The sequence below is a fragment of the Schistocerca cancellata genome, chromosome 7 (assembly GCF_023864275.1).
Source record: "Schistocerca cancellata isolate TAMUIC-IGC-003103 chromosome 7, iqSchCanc2.1, whole genome shotgun sequence".
NCBI classification, from domain to species: Eukaryota; Metazoa; Arthropoda; class Insecta; order Orthoptera; family Acrididae; genus Schistocerca; species Schistocerca cancellata.
In genome coordinates, this window is record NC_064632.1 from 487,784,796 (window position 1) to 487,803,380 (window position 18,585).

The 18,585-nt window shown below is 44.5% G+C and overlaps 2 protein-coding genes and 1 non-coding gene across 5 annotated transcripts in view; 1 reads left to right on the forward strand and 2 right to left on the reverse strand.

Annotated features, from left to right (window-relative positions):
- Positions 1-18,585, reverse strand: part of LOC126092061 (serine palmitoyltransferase 2) — a 402,429-nt gene that overhangs the window by 276,448 nt on the left and 107,396 nt on the right. The window lies entirely within an intron of this gene.
- The window catches only part of LOC126092060 (reticulon-4-like), a 366,544-nt gene that overhangs the window by 201,025 nt on the left and 146,934 nt on the right, over positions 1-18,585 (forward strand). The window lies entirely within an intron of this gene.
- Trnat-cgu (transfer RNA threonine (anticodon CGU)) lies at positions 5,300-5,373 on the reverse strand. Its single transcript has one exon. It is a non-coding gene; the product is annotated as a tRNA-Thr (tRNA).

Sequence of the window (18,585 nt, forward strand, 5' to 3'; positions counted from 1 at the left end):
AAATCGGTAGGTGAGATGTGCGTCTACAGACTGTTAAAATTTAGGACAGATGGGATGATTTATTGAAGAGAAAGTGCTTTGAAAATTGAGCAACTCATTAAAACGTTGGTCCACTTCTGGCCCTTATGCAAGCAGTTAGTCAGCTAGGCGTTGATTGATAAGAGTTGTTGGATGTCCTCCTCAGGGATATTGTACCAAATTCTGTGCAGTTGGCGCGTTGTGTTTTCTATATCCCGAGCCGGTTGTGGGGGGGGGGGAGGGGGAAATTCCTACCTATAATGGTCCGAACGTTGTCAACTGAAGAGAGCCAGCGACCTTGCTGACTAAGGAAGGATTTGGCAAGCACAAAGGCGAGCAGTATAAAGTCTCGCCGTCTGTGAATGGGCTGTATTTTGCTGGAGTGTAAGCCCAGGATGGGTTGCCATGAATGCCAAAAAAGCGGCCTTGAATCTCATGGACTGTTGTACAGGGAGGCGCACGAAATGTGTTACCTAATTGTTTCTTTCTCAATTTACGACGCACATTAGATACCCCGATGGGATTTCTACAGCTGAGCAGTACCAGCAGAGTTTGGAAAACCAAATGAGTTACGAAATGACGTGTAATTCACGATACTGCCGCTAGGAGACTAGTAAGCAGCAATGGCTGACAATGAAAGACTGACGACACAGCAACGATCGGCAATTGTTACTTTTTCATGAAACGAAAAGCCTTGTTGTGACTCAAAGATGTTTTCGATAACAGTTTAACACACGATGCGTCCCTTGCAAGAAGACCATCCACAGGTTGTACGATAAATTTGTACAGGAAGGAACAGTATTGGAAGCGAAGCGACCTCTGCCTAAGCCTGTTTGTTCGCCGGAGAATATTGAAACGGTACGAGTTGCTGTACAGAGAAGTCCCGGGAAATCGTGTAGAAAGGCAGCAGTGCAACTGGGAATATCCAGACGCTTCGTTCAACGCATTCTTAAAAGTGACCTCCATATGTACCCATACAAGATGACCTGTGCACAGAAGATCACTGAAGAACACAAGCAGCAGAGACTACTGTTTGCTCAGTGGACGGAGGATAGGCAAGAAACTCTCAACAACGTATGGTTTTTAAGACTAGGCGCATTTTCATTTAGACGGTGTGGCTAACAAACGAAATGTACGCTTTTGGGCCACTGAAAACCCACAAGTGCTTCATGAACGACAACATTATGCTCCGAGGATTACAGCGTGGGCAGCAGTTTCCGGTCACGGACTTGTTGGACCCTTTTTCTTTGAAGAAACTCTGAACAGCGAGCGTTATTTGAGCATGCTTCGCAATAGCTTCATTCCGCAGCTTCTTGCTACTGCCTTGCCCTTCAGCACCCAGTGGTTCATGAAAGATGAAGCAAGGCCACATACTGAAAACACGGTGTTGGCGTTTTTACACGAGCATTTCGACATGCGGATCATTTCACTCAGGTTTCCAGGTCGCTTCAATGACGGACAAAATTGGCCCCCCAATAGTCCAGACCTCAATCCATGTGGCTTTTTTCTTTGGGGGGTACCTAAAGGAAAAAAAAATTCCCGAAACGTCCACGTGATTTAATGGAGCTCAGAAGACTTATTCTTCAAGCTTGCAGTGAAATTACGGAAGACATGTGCCGTAGGGTAATAACTAACTTCAGTGTTCGTTTGAAGGAAGTTAGGAAACGAAATTGTGGACATATTGAGCATGTGCTGAGTTAGAACAAATATCCATGTATGGCTCTTCATTGTAGTATATGTTCCTTTCAGATTGTATTGACAATGAAGTTTATATTCAAAAACAAAATGGTAACACATTTCGTGCGCCACCCTGTAGAATTGTCTTCATTGATGAGTCCCACTTTGAACTGAGCCTCGATGACCAGCGGCGACATGTCTGGAGACCCCACCAACAGCGGTAGCATGCCGGCCTGATTGTCGCCCGCCGTACGGTCCGACAATCAGGACTGGTGGTGTGGGGTGCCATTTCTTTCCATAGCAGGAGCCCTTTGTCATCCGCGGCACGGTTACATCACAGCGGTACGTCAACGATACTCTACACCCCGTTTTGTCGCTCATCATTGCAAGCCAGCCTGGGCTTACATTTCAGCAAGACGATGGCCGCCCATACACGGCGAGAACGAGTGCATTGAGCTAGAGATCAATATAGCTAACGGCATTTCGTTGAGGGATAGCAAAGTGTTTCTTAAAGTAGAACGTTGTTGACGTCCCTGAAAGAAAGGCTACTTCTGTTAATGAATAAGCAGCATTCAGTAAGGGGAAAAAAACAGTGTAAAACACAGCTCTGTGTTCTCACAATAAATATTGCAGGCAGATGCAGATAAACTAGGTTTCAAAAAACGTTGTCCGATGTACCATCTCGTCCCGAGTAACCAAGGTGCAATAATCTTCACAGATACGTGATTGTCTCCACGAAATTTTGACTAAAGCAACTCGTAAACCATCTCTGCATAGTAGTTTTCTGCATGGGAATCGCACCAGTTCAGGACGGTGGTCTCGATTGGTCAGTTCGACTGTTGTCCAGAAGTCTCTGTTTAATCTGCATAGTCGTATATAGTCGCTGGGTGCGAGGTGGGCAGTGTGGGTTAGGAGCTGGAAAGCTTCCTAACGGAAATGCCGAGTCTAATCTCTGGTACGGTCAGCGGTATCTGTACGCTCATTGTAGAGTACGATGATTCTAGACTGATTCCCGAGCTCGACTTCGGGAGAGAGACCCGTTCCCTCCACATTTTTTGTCCTTTGAGTTGTCGTGCAAGCACTTTCGTTACTTGCCTAGCGCAGAGTACAGTTTGACAGCTGTGTAAATAGTTGCACATTTTCCATGAGGATATTCAATCGAGAGACCATCAGTTTTCGGTCTGCTTGTGATAAGATTGTTCAAAAAGCTTCCATTCATGCATTTTACTCTAGGCGTATCACGCTTTCGCATTAATCTGAGCAGCTGTACATCATTTTGTGTCCATCTCCATACGTGAATGGTAAACGCGTGTGGCTGCCGTTCGGAGGACCCGGCTTCAATTCCCAGTATTGCCGTGGAATTTTTTCTTGGTGGCAGGAGTGGAACGTAGTCTCCTCGGCATCATGATGTCAATCGAGAGGATAATTTAATGAGAAGTAGCGGCACGAAGGTTTGAAAAGGCGACAAAATACCGGGAGAGCGACGTGCTTGATCCCGCGAGCCTCCATGATCCGAATCTACATCTATCTACATCCATACTCCGCAAGCCACCTGACGGTGTGTGGCGGAGAGTACGTTAAGTACCTCTATCGGTTCTCCCTTCTATTCCAGTCTCGTATTGCTCGTGGAAAGAAAGATTTTCGGCATGCCTCTGTGTGGGCTCTAATCTCTCTGATCTTATCCTCATGGTCTCTTCGCGAGATATACGTAGGGGGGAGCAATATACTGCTTGACTCGTCGGTGAAGGTATGTTCTCGAAACTTCAACAAGAGCCCGTACCGAGCTACTGAGCGTCTCTCCTGCAGAGTCTTCTACTGGAGTTTATCTATCATCTCCGTAACGCTTTCGCGATTACTAAATGCTCCTGTAACGAAGCGCGCTGCTCTCCGTTGGATCTTCTCTCTCTCTTCTATCAACCCTATCTGGTACGGATCCCACACTGCTGAGCAGTATTCAAGCAGTGAGTGAACAAGCGTACTGTAACCTATTTCCTTTGTTTTCGGATTGCATTTCCATAGGATTCTTCCAATAAATCTGTCTGGCATCTGCTTTACCGACGATCAACTTTATACGATCATTCCATTTTAAATCACTCCTAATGCGTGCTCCCAGATAATTTATGGAATTAACTGCTTCCAGTTGCTGACCTGCTATATTGTAGGTAAATGATATGGGATCTTTCTTTCTATGTATTCGCAGCACATTACACTTCTCTACATTGAGATTAAATTGCCATTCCCTGCACCATGCGTCAATTCGTTGCAGATCCTCCTGCATTTCAGTACAATTTTCCATTGTTACAACCTCTCGATATACCACAGCATCATCCGCAAAAAGCCTCAGTGAACTTCCGATGTCATCCACAAGGTCATTTATGTATATTGTGAATAGCAACGGTCCTATGACACTCCCCTGCGGCACACCTGAAATCACTCTACTTCGGAAGACTTCTCTCCATTGAGAATGACATGCTGCGTTCTGTTATCTAGGAACTCTTCAATCCAATCACACAATTGGTCTGATAGTCCATATGCTCTTACTTTGTTCATTGAACGACTGTGGGGAACTGTATCGAACACCTTGCGGAAGTCAAGAAACACGGCATCTACCTGTGAACCCGTGTCTATGGCCCTCTGAGTCTCGTGGACGAATAGCGCGAGCTGGGTTTCACACGACCGTATTTTTCGAAACCCATGCTGATTCCTACAGCGTAGATTTCTAGTCTCCAGAAAAGTCATTATACTCTAACATAATACATGTTCCAAAATTCTACAACTGATCGACGTTAGAGATATAGGTCTATAGTTCTGCACATCTGTTCGACGTTCCTTCTTGAAAACGGGCATATGGCAGTGGATGACATGACAGCTGGTCGACTTGTCGCGGTGCTCTGTCCCTGATCGTGGTAAACAGTCTGTACTACCGAATGAAATTAATTCCTGTCTGCTTCCAGAAGCACTTGTCAATACTTACTAAACCTAATGCGGTGGAGACGAGCACTTGCTGTCTCCCTGAGGAGAGACGCGCGGCGAGTGTCGGGTGCCGGTGCTGGACCATTAGCCGCGGATGCCTGTTGGTGCTGGCCGGGCACCTAGTCTAGCCGGCGCCAGAGGCTGCAGCGGCTTCGATCTGCCGCAGTGCGCGCTGGCGCATCGCCCTCTGCAGTAGCCTACATCAGCCTGCTGCCAGCTAGGGTACACCGACACGCACTCATGTGTGCCGTACGCCAGAGCGAATAATTAACTGAGCTTCTCTACACCGCCTCTCCACTAGCGACTGTCGAACCGAATAATACTTAATGCGGGCTGCCCCAAAATAATCCATACAGTCTTCCAAACAGAATATCTCTTTCATTAAAGCAGATAGAAACGAAGCGTTCTTGGTGTCCATTTAGTTGAGGTGATACATGCCCAAAATGACCACTTCCCACCGCATTATATCGTCGACAATAAATAAAATATATATGAAGATCGTAACTGTTCTCGAAAGAAGAGATACCATTGATAACCGTGCAGCTTCTCTAGAATAAATCATAATTAGTTGAAACCCTCAGATGCCGACAGGTGTTGTTGATATACCTCGGTGGGGACAGCTGTAAATGTGTACCCCGACCGGGACTCGAACCCGGGATCTCCTGCTTACGTGGCAGACGCTCTATCCATCTGAGCCACCGAGGACACAGATGAATAGCGCGACTGCAGGGACTTATCACTTGTACGCTTCCCGTGGGACCCACATTCCCAACTGTCCACAATCCACTTCACGGTTAACAATTGTAAGAATTCTAGAGAATTTGGAAGTAGATTAAACCATGAACGATGTAAAGGCACGTAGAGAAAGAATGAGACGTTACACAACGGAAGTGTTGACGCAGCGAGTCAGGTGTAGACAATTCCCGACGGAGTCTGCGAGGTAATGCTCGTGAGACTGGGATGTGCAAAACCAGTCTTCACAGACACGTATGGACTTAGATGTGGAATACTTACATTCATACACTTTCCCATGCTCTGTATGAGGACGATACCGATAGGTGAAGTTAATTTTGTGAGTGGTTGTTCAACGTGCGTTAAGAAAATGGACGTTTCCAATATCTAATTCTTTGGTCGAATGAAGCGATTTTAAAACTTAACCGAATAATTCACCATCGTAACTGCGTATACTGGGCTAACGAAAATCCACACGCAAATGAAGAAAGGCACCAGCATTATCTGTCTGTTGAGGTTTGCCTCGATGGTTAATCGGGCTGCATTTCTGTGGTGGTACCGTACTGTCAAAAGTGACTCTTACCTCCAGTCCGATTGGAATAACTTTGTCACTTGCCACTACAGTATCGCCACATCCACTGCCGGCTACCGCTCGGCTGTAGGAGACACACAAACACGGCGGGGTAACGTCACAAATGCTGTTAATAGGTAACGGGGAGCGATGTTGGAAGCGGCCGCCGGGAAATAACGGAAATTGGGGATGCTCTGTCGACAGCTAATTTTAAATGATCAATGACTGAATTGCAGCAGAAGACAGATTTTGTAAACATGAATATAAACTCACGTCCTAACCTAACCACAACATCGTGATGTGCACTGTATCCGAGAAAACAGCAATCAACAATCTGTGACATAACTAAAATCATTATATCTCTGTTCACGGCGTTTAAGGTTAACATCTAGGAGCAAACTCAGGACAAACATTTTTGGCTCTCATTGGTTACGTGAAACTATCCTCATACTGGCTACACGGCACGCAACGTTACCAAACGATGAGCAGTCCTGGCTGGAACTTTGTTGCTAATTATAGGCGAAACAAGCAGATTCCAAACGAAAACCGATTGATAGGAAGAAAAATGAGAGCAAATAAGAGTCAATACGGTGATGAAAATGACGCGGCAGAGTAATTAGAAATAAAAATTCATTTAAATCAAGTAATTGAATAAAATTAGTCTTTTTATTAATTTTAAAAAATAAAAAACTGGATTTGATGAGATTAGAGCGGCGGACGCTCTACACTACGCATGGTCATTACATCGGAAAACGCTTCTGTATTTGACTCTGGCGTCCCAGTCACAACGATTAACAGGCAGCTTTCAAAAATTATGTTTCATGCAATGTCGTGCGAAGCGTATCCACTGTAAGCCGATATCTGTGGTTATAGTAATTCTATAAATGTCGCTGAATGGTGTCTTGTGGGGAAGGGTCCAGTAACGTTTGGTTAACGCTGTGTATAGAACGTGTGAATTTTGTTAATAGCGTGTGTGTGTGTGTGTGTGTGTGTGTGTGAACGCGCGCGCGCGCGCGCGCGCGCGCGAAGTGTGAACATAATGTAATTTTAACCGAACTATAGTGATGTTGCACATGAGAACTCCAGGTCTTAAAACTTTCATATTAGGTGCATTGTACTGCCATCTATTAAACATCAGCTACCTCATTAGTCATTAAACATCGTGAGAGAGCAGAATGGGGCGCTCAGTAGAACTCGCGGACTTCGAACGTGGTCAGGTGATTCGTTGTCACTTGTCATACGTCTGTACGCCAGATTTCCACACTCCTAAACACTCCTGGGTCCACTGTTTCCGATGTGATAGTGAAGTGGAAACGTGAAGGGACACGTACAGTACAAAATCATACAGTCCGACCTCGCCTGTTGACTGACACAGACCGCCGACAGTTACAGGTCGTAATGTGTAATAGGCAGACATCTATCCAGACCATCATACAGGAATGCCAAACTGCAATCAGGATCCACTGCAAGTGCTATGACAGTTGGGCGAGAGGTGAGAAAACTTGGATTTCATGGTTGAGCGGCTGCTCATAAGCCTCTCATCACGCTGCTAAATGCCAGACGTTGCCTTGCTTGGTGTAAGGAGCGTAAACATTGGACGATTGAACAGTGGAAAAAGATTGTGTGGAGTGACGAATGACGGTACACAACGTGGCGATCCGATGGCAGGGTGTGGGTATGACGAATGCCCGGTGAACGTTATCTGGCAGCGTGTGTAGAGCCAATAGTAAAATTCGGAGGCGTTGGTGCTATGGTGTGGTCGTGTTTTTCATGGAGGGGTGGCACCCCCTTGTTGTTTTGCGTGGCACTGTCACGGCACAGGCCTACGTTGATGTTTTAAGCAACTTCTTGCTTCCCACTGTTGGAGAGCAATTAGGGAATGGCGATTGCATCTTTCAACACGATTGAGCACCTGTTCATAATGCACGGCCCCCTGGCGGAGTGGTTACATGACAAACACATCCCTGTAACGGACTGGCCTGCCCAGAGTCCTGACCTGAATCCTGTAGAATACCTCTGGGATGTTTTGGGACGCCGACTTCGTGCCAGGCCTCACTGATCGACGTCGATACCTCTCCTCAGTGCAGCTCTGGGAGAAGAATAGGCTGCCATTCCACAAGAAACCTTTCAGCACTTGACTGAATGTATGCCTGCGAGAGTGCAAGCTGTCATGAAGGCTAGGTGTGGGCCAACACCATATTGAATTCCAGCAGTACCGATGGAGGGCACCACGAACATGTAAGTGATTTTTAGCTAGGTGTCCGGATACTTTTGATCTCCTAGTGTATCTGCTGTGCCTACAGTGCGAAGTAAAATAGGTACAAGATGATTGTGAAACCATGTTTAGATCCACTATCTGCAATCGACTCCGAATAAAAAGAGAGGAAAAAACGGCGCCTCCTCCAAGCATGTTTGCAATCTTTTTCTACTTATACGAAGGGTAGATATCCAACGTCCTAAAAAGTGATTACCAAAATATCTATCAAAACAAATATAACTCTACGAGAATTCTAAATTTTTTTCAGCCGCAAACCTTTCTAAATTTCGTGAGTGAGCCCTAAATGTTGTACACTGGGAAGACACTGGACTTGTATTCGGGAGGGCGGCCGTTCAGATCCCCGCCTGATTGTCCAGCTTTAGGTTTCCTTCGATTTCCCGAAACTGCTAAAGACATGGGGACACGGCCGATAGTCCTTCCTCTAATCCGTTTGAGCTTCGTGTGTAAGGCTCTCTTCGTGGAGGCGACGATAAAGTCTGCACTTCCTTTCTTAAATGCATAGTTGAAACAAGCTCCTCGCTTAAGATGATTTGAAATAACCTTAATATTTTAAATTTATGCAAAATAATTTAGACCTTGGGTCGCGAATACACCGTCCGTGAAAAAATTTCGGAGACTGAGTTTATCCCTGACGTATGAGCCACGTCAGCGCAGTAGCTACGGAGGCAGCTTGAACTAACAGCTGTAGACAACAGGTGATGTCTATTCGCGAGTCACCCGAGAGCAGGCAGTGTTTATTATTGGACATGAGGCGTTAGTGTACCAACGTTGTTACAAATCCGATATACACCTCCACATCAAGTGTTAGACATTCGCCAGAATATTTTGAAGAAGGATGAAGTGTTTCCTGCACACCTTGACAACCGAACAAGATCGCGGCTCAATTGAAATGCAATTCTTTTCTGGAAAAAATCACGATGATAAGATACTGTTATCAGTACCTACCCACCTACAAAAAAAAAGTGGAGAGATTCACATGAAAGGTCACCGATTTGACAATATAAGAAATTCAGGCCGGTGTTAGGTGCGAATTAAACATCATGCCAAAGGACTACAGCACCTGAAGCATTGAAGCCACAATGTTAACGTTTTTGTGTTGATTAATCCATTATCGAAACCTTTTGGACTAACTGTATGTAAAGATTAAAAGTTCCTATCGTTCATTTCAGTACCACTTAAGTGTAGTAATTGATGTGCAAAGGTCTTTTGAGTTAATTGGAACTGTATCACTGTGCTCTGTGATTTGATAATGGAAAATGTATTCTGTTGTATATGATTCAGGGTTTTTCAGAGTTCCATTTCATTTATCTGTGTCAACAAACGCTTTACAGCATTTTAATTAACGGTATTCGAACCCCTCTCGCCTCAAGTAGGAAACCAGTACCTTTAACGTGTATTCTATCAGTACTTTTCGATAAATAAGAAACACTTGAAGTACGCTTTGTGATGAAATAATGCAGATGGTAGTGCATTTTCTTGAGTAGCGTATCGCCATGGTCTTAAAAATTCAGTTTTCTAGGCTTTGGTAGCCATTATGTACGGGACTTGCTTTTGAATGAGTAATCGTCATTACCTTTCTCAGAGACTGCTCAGCGGAATCAATCTTGGATGTCTGTACACACAATCGTTTCCAGGCTCCTTGCATGTTTGCATAGTGTCAGAACGATGATTTCAGCCTTCAGCGCGACAACCCTTACCACCTTCTTAAGGTCTGGCGCTAGCAAATTCATACCAGTTATGTACGAGCGATGGTGCAAAATGGTGGTCGCTAAACCGATCTAATACTACTTGGCCTTCTTCGTCGAACAAGTGCAGCTCCCGTGACAATCACTGCTCGTGTTGTTCTTGAGGAAGACGTATTAAACCGTTGCGCATTGGTTGGCACGTAAATTCGTCGTGGATTACTAACTGCTAAGTTCTTCCATATATGTATCGTCACAGGACGTCTTCTGGTCGCCACTGTTTTCCACTCGTGAATCATTGCAGCTTCTTTGTATTGTGGATGTCTGTATTGATTACGGATGGCGCAATTTCGCGTGAATTATCAATTGCAAAGTTTGAGTGACATGGGCGTCTCTGCGAATCGGCTGATAAATTTTATCTGTCTGTTCTCCGTACGCCAGCTCAGAGACGATAAGATCATCCTAGTATTAATAAGGTCGTAAAGCAATATAGGCAAGGACACCCAGAGGGACTGCTCAGTCCTTCAAGAGGAAAACTCTTTCGTACTTCGCGCTTGTTAATTCTTTCCTTGTAGAGTGTGGTTGTACTCCCTAATGTAGATATGGCCATATGAATCGAGTGTAGCTTCGTGTTGGTATTTTTCGGCCCAAAATATTTCCACGTATTGGTGCGGTGGCTAGTGGCTATGACTTCGATGAACGATATTGTTGCTGTTTGCAAGAACATGTCATGGTAGATAGAAGATTTGCAATTACTTACTTTGCCCCGTTAATTCGTATTAGTTAGTTACACTTACGCTAATGGAATCATAGCATTAATTTTTTGAAATTTTTTGTCCCAAAAGAATTTTTATAAACTGAGTCTATGCGTATTTACAGTTTGGGCGAGTACAGGTCTGTTCTGTTGATCGGCTAGTTTTATCTCGTCCACTTTGCCTCATTGCAGTCAGGCAATGAATTTTCATGGATGAAAGTGGCGGCCATTAGCATGTACTGCAACAGTCTTACGGATGGTGCAAGGGGACGACGAAAGATTCGTTCCCAGTCTTTGCGAATATAAATTAGCGTAAAGAGACTGCTGCCGGCGTACACTGAATTTTTCGACATCCCTTAAGAAAAATTTTAAATCCCGAGCATGGTGAGCAGTTCGACCATAACATCCAATCAAGCTATGCCACAGCAGATGACAGTGCTCACTATATAACCAAGTATTTGCATTTCAGGAACTTCTTCCTCTCTCATTTGCACGCAGCCCAAATGTTTGTGTGCTTCAGTGAGTCAGGACAGTGGAAGAAAGAAGGAACTTGAATAATACCTATGTGCTACTGTATGGGTGGTGCTGAATTACACCAAGGTACAAACAACTCGGTGTATGCCCAAGTTCGTGTGGGGTAGATATGTGGTGCATACCGCTTGGTTGCGTCCACGATGCACATCCTTTTAGATGATTGTACAGGAAACTAGTTTATTTTTTTAGTGGCCAAGGTACTTAAATACTGCACTCTGCCAGACGGGTTTTCCTTGTCGATAAAGTAAGACTCTACGGCGAGACGGGAAGAAACAATCAGTTGAGTGCTAGCGCGTCGCGAGAGTCTAGAGGCTAGGCAGAGGTTTCTTTACTAGCTTTTCTTTACCTACAAGACAGCGAAGTCAGTCAATAACGCCACAGAGAATATGCAGTTACATGATTATTGACACAGGTGTGTTAAGCGCTTTTCAGTGAGCTACGTGGATATTAAGAAAATAACACACCAATTACCAAAATTGAGCCCAACAGCCCTAACAAATTGCGGCGATTCGTCTGCACTTAAAGAAAACCAGTGCCTAAAAGCTGCAGAACTGATTTTCACATGGGTCCCCTGACGAGCATTTGCTACATATTGGCCTTCGAAGACTGGCAAAGCAATGATCTGAGAGTGGTGCTGCAGCTTTTAGATAAAAAATACTAAATTATCAGACAATTGTGTTTTTAGCAGACAGGGTTCCTATTGAGAAGGATGGAAACTTTAATCTCCATACGGTCATCCTGATAAAGCTTTGCCGTGGTTTCCCCAAACTTGATGACTGAATAGTTGGCACTATAAGGACATCGCAGATTACCTGTACCGTCGTTGTCAAGCTATACCTTTAACTCAATAATGCTTATTTCTATGTGTTTTTTCTTCTGAAACTGCAATACCATGTTATGATCGGTATTCTTGTAAAATAATCAAAGGACTAAGACGACTACTACTACTACTACTACTACTACTACTACTACTACTGCGTATTCGACGCGGTTTACAGCATTCCGGCAAGTCTGTCTACATGCGCACACACACGGCATCCATTTTCACCGAGTTAGGTGGTAGAGTGGTAAACACATTCGATCCTCGTTGGGAGGAACGGGTTATGAATACCCGACCGCCCATCCGAATTAGGGTTTGTCGTGGTTGCCCTGTGTCGATGACCGTGAATGCCGCACTGTTTCCATTTCAAAAGGAAAGGGCCGATTTCCTTCCAGAGCTTGTGCTCCGTCCCTTAATGACCACATCATCGAGAAGCTACTGAAAGCTAATCTTCATTTTATTTTACATGCATTTACAGCACAAGTTTCTAGTGACCTAACCAGTCACAGAAGTTTTTAGTGATATGTCTATTACATAAACACAAACGTTGCTTGGGCGATTCATAACACCCAGTTTTGCATCGTGTACGCTGACTTGACCTCGCCAGTCTAAGAAATCGGACTGCTTTTATAGCGGGGTCTTCGTTTTGAATGTCTGCCTTCCACGATGTGCTGTTAATGCCCTAGCAAGCAGAAGAAAGGTCCCATAGTTCCAATTTCGCTTCACGAAAGAGAACGGTTTCACCGCCTTTCCGGGCATTTCCCGTACAACAACGTGGCACAACAAGGAAGTGAAGTGCCGACTGCAGAGACTAGCTTTCACGCCGTCCCTGCCAGCAGCAGCCGTGTCTGATTCTCTTCCCGGCTGAGCAAGCACAGAGGCTGTGCTGCTCGGGTGGAACGATGGCAGCTGCCCTCAAGAACAGTAGTCCTCCGGTATTAGTGCAGCTAGAAGTATTTTTCTCAGGCCTTATTACTGCATTCATTTGTAAGACTAGACCAGAGAAGCGAACATCAGTTTTTAACGCACGACCAGAAACAGAGGAGAGATATGCGTCACAGTATTAAGACGCTTGAAGAGAGGAGTGTATGATTTGTGCGTCGTCTGCCCCCACCTCCGCCCTTTCTCCTCGTTAAAGAGTTCCATTTTCCACCTTGGTGATAGTCACTATTGCGTACATCACACATTCAGCTGCTTTCGACGATGTGCTTTTTTTCAACTGATACTCTTATCGTAATTTAACAGTCACTGTACGTGGATGTATACAAATGCACACCTGTCATTTATAGACACCACGGGACCCTTGCGAAACTTCGCACTCCTATAGTTTTAAATAACAACAGTATTCGGAATAAGTGTAGTCGTTGGAATATGGGTAGCTGTGGGACTGAAGAGAAAACATGTTGGAAAAATGCGCCAAACGACGTGAAATTCTAATCATGGATTTTTGAAACATCCTTGTGTATACATTTCCATGCACATTATTTTTAACGAAATCCTTTACAGAACATCAGAATACCTCAGCATGAACGATACTTGACGTTAATACGTAATCGTCGTGTACCTTTTCATTTTCTTTAATGGATACAGAAAAGTTAGTTTAGTTGACCTTGAAAAGGCTACGTACAATTGTCCTTGGGTAAAGACGGGATATGATAACTAGAATGCTGCTCTTTGAAGCGTTTGCCCCTGAGACTTCTTCATAGTGATAGCAAATGCATCGGAATTCTAGTCAGTTGAAAAGGGTTGCTTGGATCACATGCTGTGAAGTTTATTCGAGGTACAACAATTTTCCCGGTGCTAATCAGATTAGGATTAATTGTAAATTGAGTTTTGCTACAACCATGCGTGCTAAATCGGTTAGGTCCTGTTCAGCGTTCAGATTTGTTATCAATATGACAACAGTGTCTTTTTTATTTTTTATTTATACTTTTCTAAGTTTAAGTTTAGCTGGGGGTAATACCGACGGATCTACTTACCGTAAGGGTCCTGCATCATGTTCATCATTACGGGAAGTATATTCCTTTAGAAAAGTCAATTTTTACGAAGGGCAGGGATAATGGACAAATAAAACAGTATTTGTTAAAAGATAAAATGAAAAGTGAATCCGCTACTCGCGATTAATAACTTCATTTGCATATGATAGTTAAGTCTCCTTTTATTTAAGTTCAAATGATTAAAATGGCTCTGAGCACTATGGGACTTGACCTGAGATGTTATCAGTCCCCTAGAACTTATAACTACTTAAACCTAACTAACCTAAGGACATCACACTCATCCATGCCCGAGGCACGATTCGAACCTGCGACCGTAGAGGTCGCACGGTTCCAGACTGAAGCCTTGAACCGCTCGGCCACCAGCAGCCGGCTTTTATTTAAGTCTCTTTTGTGTTAGAATTTTCCGCAAATAAAACCGTATGCAATGTCAGAATCCGGTAAAAGAAAAAAAAAGACTTCTACGAAGATACCTCATTCATGCGTGTACGATTAGTGTGTATTGAAAGAGATGTTGACTTGATAAATATTATACATAACTGCTGTCATAATACTCAGGCGAGAACAATGTTCAGTACTCGTCAACGATTGTTCTCGCAAAAGTCTATTACGACAGCAGTTATACAAAGCGAGTAACATAAAACCGCATCCAACCATGAAACTCCGTACTGTTTAAGATATTCACACACGTGGCGTGACTAGATGATGTGGATGTTACTACTGATCGTTGCTACCGTCCGTCTGCGATTGTCGGTGCAGTGGACGTCTCACTGGAGTCCAGATTGAGAGCAGAATTGTGCTTTTGTAAAATGCTTTATTCAGTCCAGGAGGGGATAGCTGCAGTTGATGCATTTAGGCACTGTTTGTTCTCCATCGTTTGACGAAACACGTTAAGTGTTCACAGAAAAACATCAGATTGCCTAGTGAAGAGCAGGAAACAAGGTTTGTTTAAAGAATGGCGATCAACAGGTTCGGACGAGATAGGTAAGCTATCGTTAGGACTCGAGAGGCCACTCCCCTAGTGAAACGTAAATTATTGCCATTTCAAAAAAAAAGGTCAGTACGCAAGTTATCCCAATAATCTGACGTTAAATATGCATTAACATTGAAATCGTACCGCGTAACAGCTGGACAGCCGGTCATTGTGGCCGAGCGGTTCTCGGCGCTACAGTCTGGAACCGCGCGACCACTACGGTGGCAGGTTCGAATCCTGCCTCGGGTATGGATGTGTGTGATGTCCTTAGGTTAGTTAGGTTTAAGTAGTTCTAAGTTTTAGGGGACTGATGACCTCAGATGTGCTCAGAGCCATTTGAACAGCTGGACAATAGCTGAAGGAGACAAAGTAAAACAAATTGATATTGCAATTCGCTTGTGGAAAAACAATCTTAATTGACAGACACGATATTGTATTTCGTGTGAGACGAAGCTGGTTTCATTTATTAGGCCGCGTTAATTCTCAAATCACCAGATACTGAATGGCGAGGAATCCTTACGAAATGTTACAGCGTCCACTGCAGTATGAAAAAGAAAGTGTTTGAATTGCCTTTTCTGATAGTTGTGTAAGGGGCCCAGTATTTTTAAACGGACTGGGAATACGCAACTTTAGCTCACAACTTCAGAATAATTCTACAGGCAATTTACTTGTGACGAAAAAGAGAATAGCTTCTTCAAACAAGATGGCGCTCCTTCTCTCACACAGTGTTTCACTTAGTCACGTTCAAGCAGCTTTCGCGAATGAGCGAGTTGTCGACAGTGGATTGTGGCCGCCACGTTGGCCAGAGTTGTCTGCTCGCAACTTTTTTCTTTGGTACTACTTACAGCCGGCGGGTAGCGTGGCTCATGCTGGATCCTGCCGTCGGGCGGCGCTTACCACCGGCGGCTCGCGCTCGACTCTACCAATTATGCTACCAGCAGTACGCTATCTCGTTTTATAAGACTGGGTTATTCCACTTTCAAAATAAGAGGTAAATATACAGGGTGTCCACAATGAGACTCCAACATTTGAACTCATAAAATCTGAGAGGAAACACAATTTATTGTCGAACAAATATTGGGAAATCGTACAGCACCTCATAAAGTTTTCATACACAGGTGGACGGTTCAGTACACTTGAACATGGGCGCCACGGGTAGCGCGAAGAATATCAAGTCTATAATCGATTTCGTGCCATGTGTTGCGGAGCATCTGTTCTGTGACAGAGTTGATGACAATTCTTCTGCGCTGTTTCAAGTCTTGCAGGCCCCTACCGGTGTAGCGTATACCCGGTCTTCCACATAACCCCACAAGAAAAAATCCTGGGGTGTTATGTCGGGGGAACGTGGCGGCCAAGGAATTGAACCTCCACGGCCAATCCATTGTTGCGGGAATGTGTCATTTAAAAATTTTCGGACATCAAGGCTCCAATGTGGTGGTGCACCGTCCTGTTGAAACATCACATTTGGCTGCAGGTCTGTTATCTGTGGCACGGCAAACTGTTCCAACATGTCCAGGTAGATGGCTCCTGAAAGAAAAACGGCCCAACAATGCGATTAATCATCAAACCACACCACACATTAACTTTCGGACTGTCGCGCATGTGTTCCCTAGGTGCATGTGGATTTTTGGACCCCCAGATGCGCACATTGTGACGATTGACAGCCCTTGACACGTGAAAGGTTGCCTTGTTAGTAAACATCAGGCGTGATAAAAATGTCTCGTCCGCGGCAATGCAATCTAACATGACACATGCAAATTCTTCTCGCTTTGGTCGATCGTCAGACTTGATTTCTTGCACAACCTGCACTTTATATGCGTACAAACGTAATCGCTGATGATACACTTTGTGAACTGTTGAACGTTTCATACGAAGTTCTCGTGGTGCCTGTCGCACTGACTTCTGTGGACTTTGTTCGAATCACCGCCGCACTTGTTCCACATGATGTTCGCTGATTCCACACTTACCACCACCGTGCCCTTTCGCAACACTACCAGTAGCCAAAAACTGATCACACCACGTCTTTATAATCTTGAACGGGGGGGGGCGCTTTGTTGTAAACTCGACGAAAGTTTCTTTGCACTTTGGTCGCCGATTTTGTCTCTGCATACCACCGGACCACTTGTGCGCGCTCCTTCATATCCTCCATTTTGCTAAAACAATTGATTGCAGCTCCACTACGGCCACTTGGCGTATCAAATTTGCACACCACGAACTTGAGTTGCTCTGTCTGCCCCTTCAGGATTCACAGGTCCATCATCTGAAATGAGAAAGATAAAGGATATTAAAATGTTGGAGTCCCATTGTGGCCCTCCTGTATTTAAATAGTAGCCTAGATATTTGGAATAAGACTGCCACCCACGGCGAGTAAGAGGGACAGTATCGCCGGCAGATGAAGGAAAGCATGAATAGACGCGCTGCTCCACAACGAGAAAAAATACGCATCGCCGGCCTGAAAGTGTTAAATGAGGCAGTTGCTGCAGCCAGTCCCCACAGTACTGATGCACTGGAGGTGTACATTCAACGAGAAATTAACACAGCTGATAATGTTTTGTGTGAGACGGCTCTGAGTACGATGATCGATGCCCAGGGTGATAATTTTGATTACGGTTTGTACTGATGGTGACAGAGGCAGCTTTTAAATTATCTATCATTCAGAAAATTTCATTCTAATATGCTCTATTGATTCTGTAGCTGTTACGTTAGGTATCAGACTGCATGTTGATAGTTCCTGTTAATTTAAAGGACAGATGCGCATTTGTATATCCCCAGACAGAATGACAGTGCTAGATTGCGCCGATAGGAATAGAACTTGAAAATCGTGCATCACCGAAATCAGCTGATCATTTGATAGAAATGACAATGATAGTCTAACAACCAAGGCGGAAAATTGAATTGTCTTTCAGTGTCTTTTCACTTCGGTACCGATATGAAAATTTTTATAGAAGACGTAGGTTTAAAATCCCATCATGACTGGAAACGTTAGACAAACTCACGATGGCGCAATAATATGACCGTGTCGTTTCCTGAGGAACCTGTCGGCACCAGAAATAAGTGACACAAGGGACACCACAGAAAAGATAAATATGAATAGTGGTACGAGGAGTCTAATACCGTTTGTACGTAAAAGAGTGCAGTGTGCTAGCTGTCGCGAACGAGGGTGTATAGAAAACAAAGGGCGCACCCTCCGCACCAGCTGACTTGGTCTGGCGCTGCACAGTGATTGAGGTGCAGCCAGACGTAATGGCACCGGCTGCCACTAGCCCGCAGGAAGTCACCTACAGTTTCAGAGCGATAGCATGAGTTGAAAGTCGCTAAAGGTTAGGAGAGCGAGAGATATTTCAGTATTAGAGAGAGAGAGAGAGAGAGAGAGAGAGAGAGAGAGAGAGAGAGAGAGAGATAGAGAGATATGGAGAGGAGGGGGGGGGGGGGGGGGAGAGAGACGTCGAGTGTGGAGAAGGGATACCAACAATTATCACTAATCTTTCGGCTGTAATAGAGTCGGTTAAAAACTTCACCTACAGTATACTGAAGGCTCTGGCTCAGGAACACAACTTTTTGTTTAAAGTACAAAATACA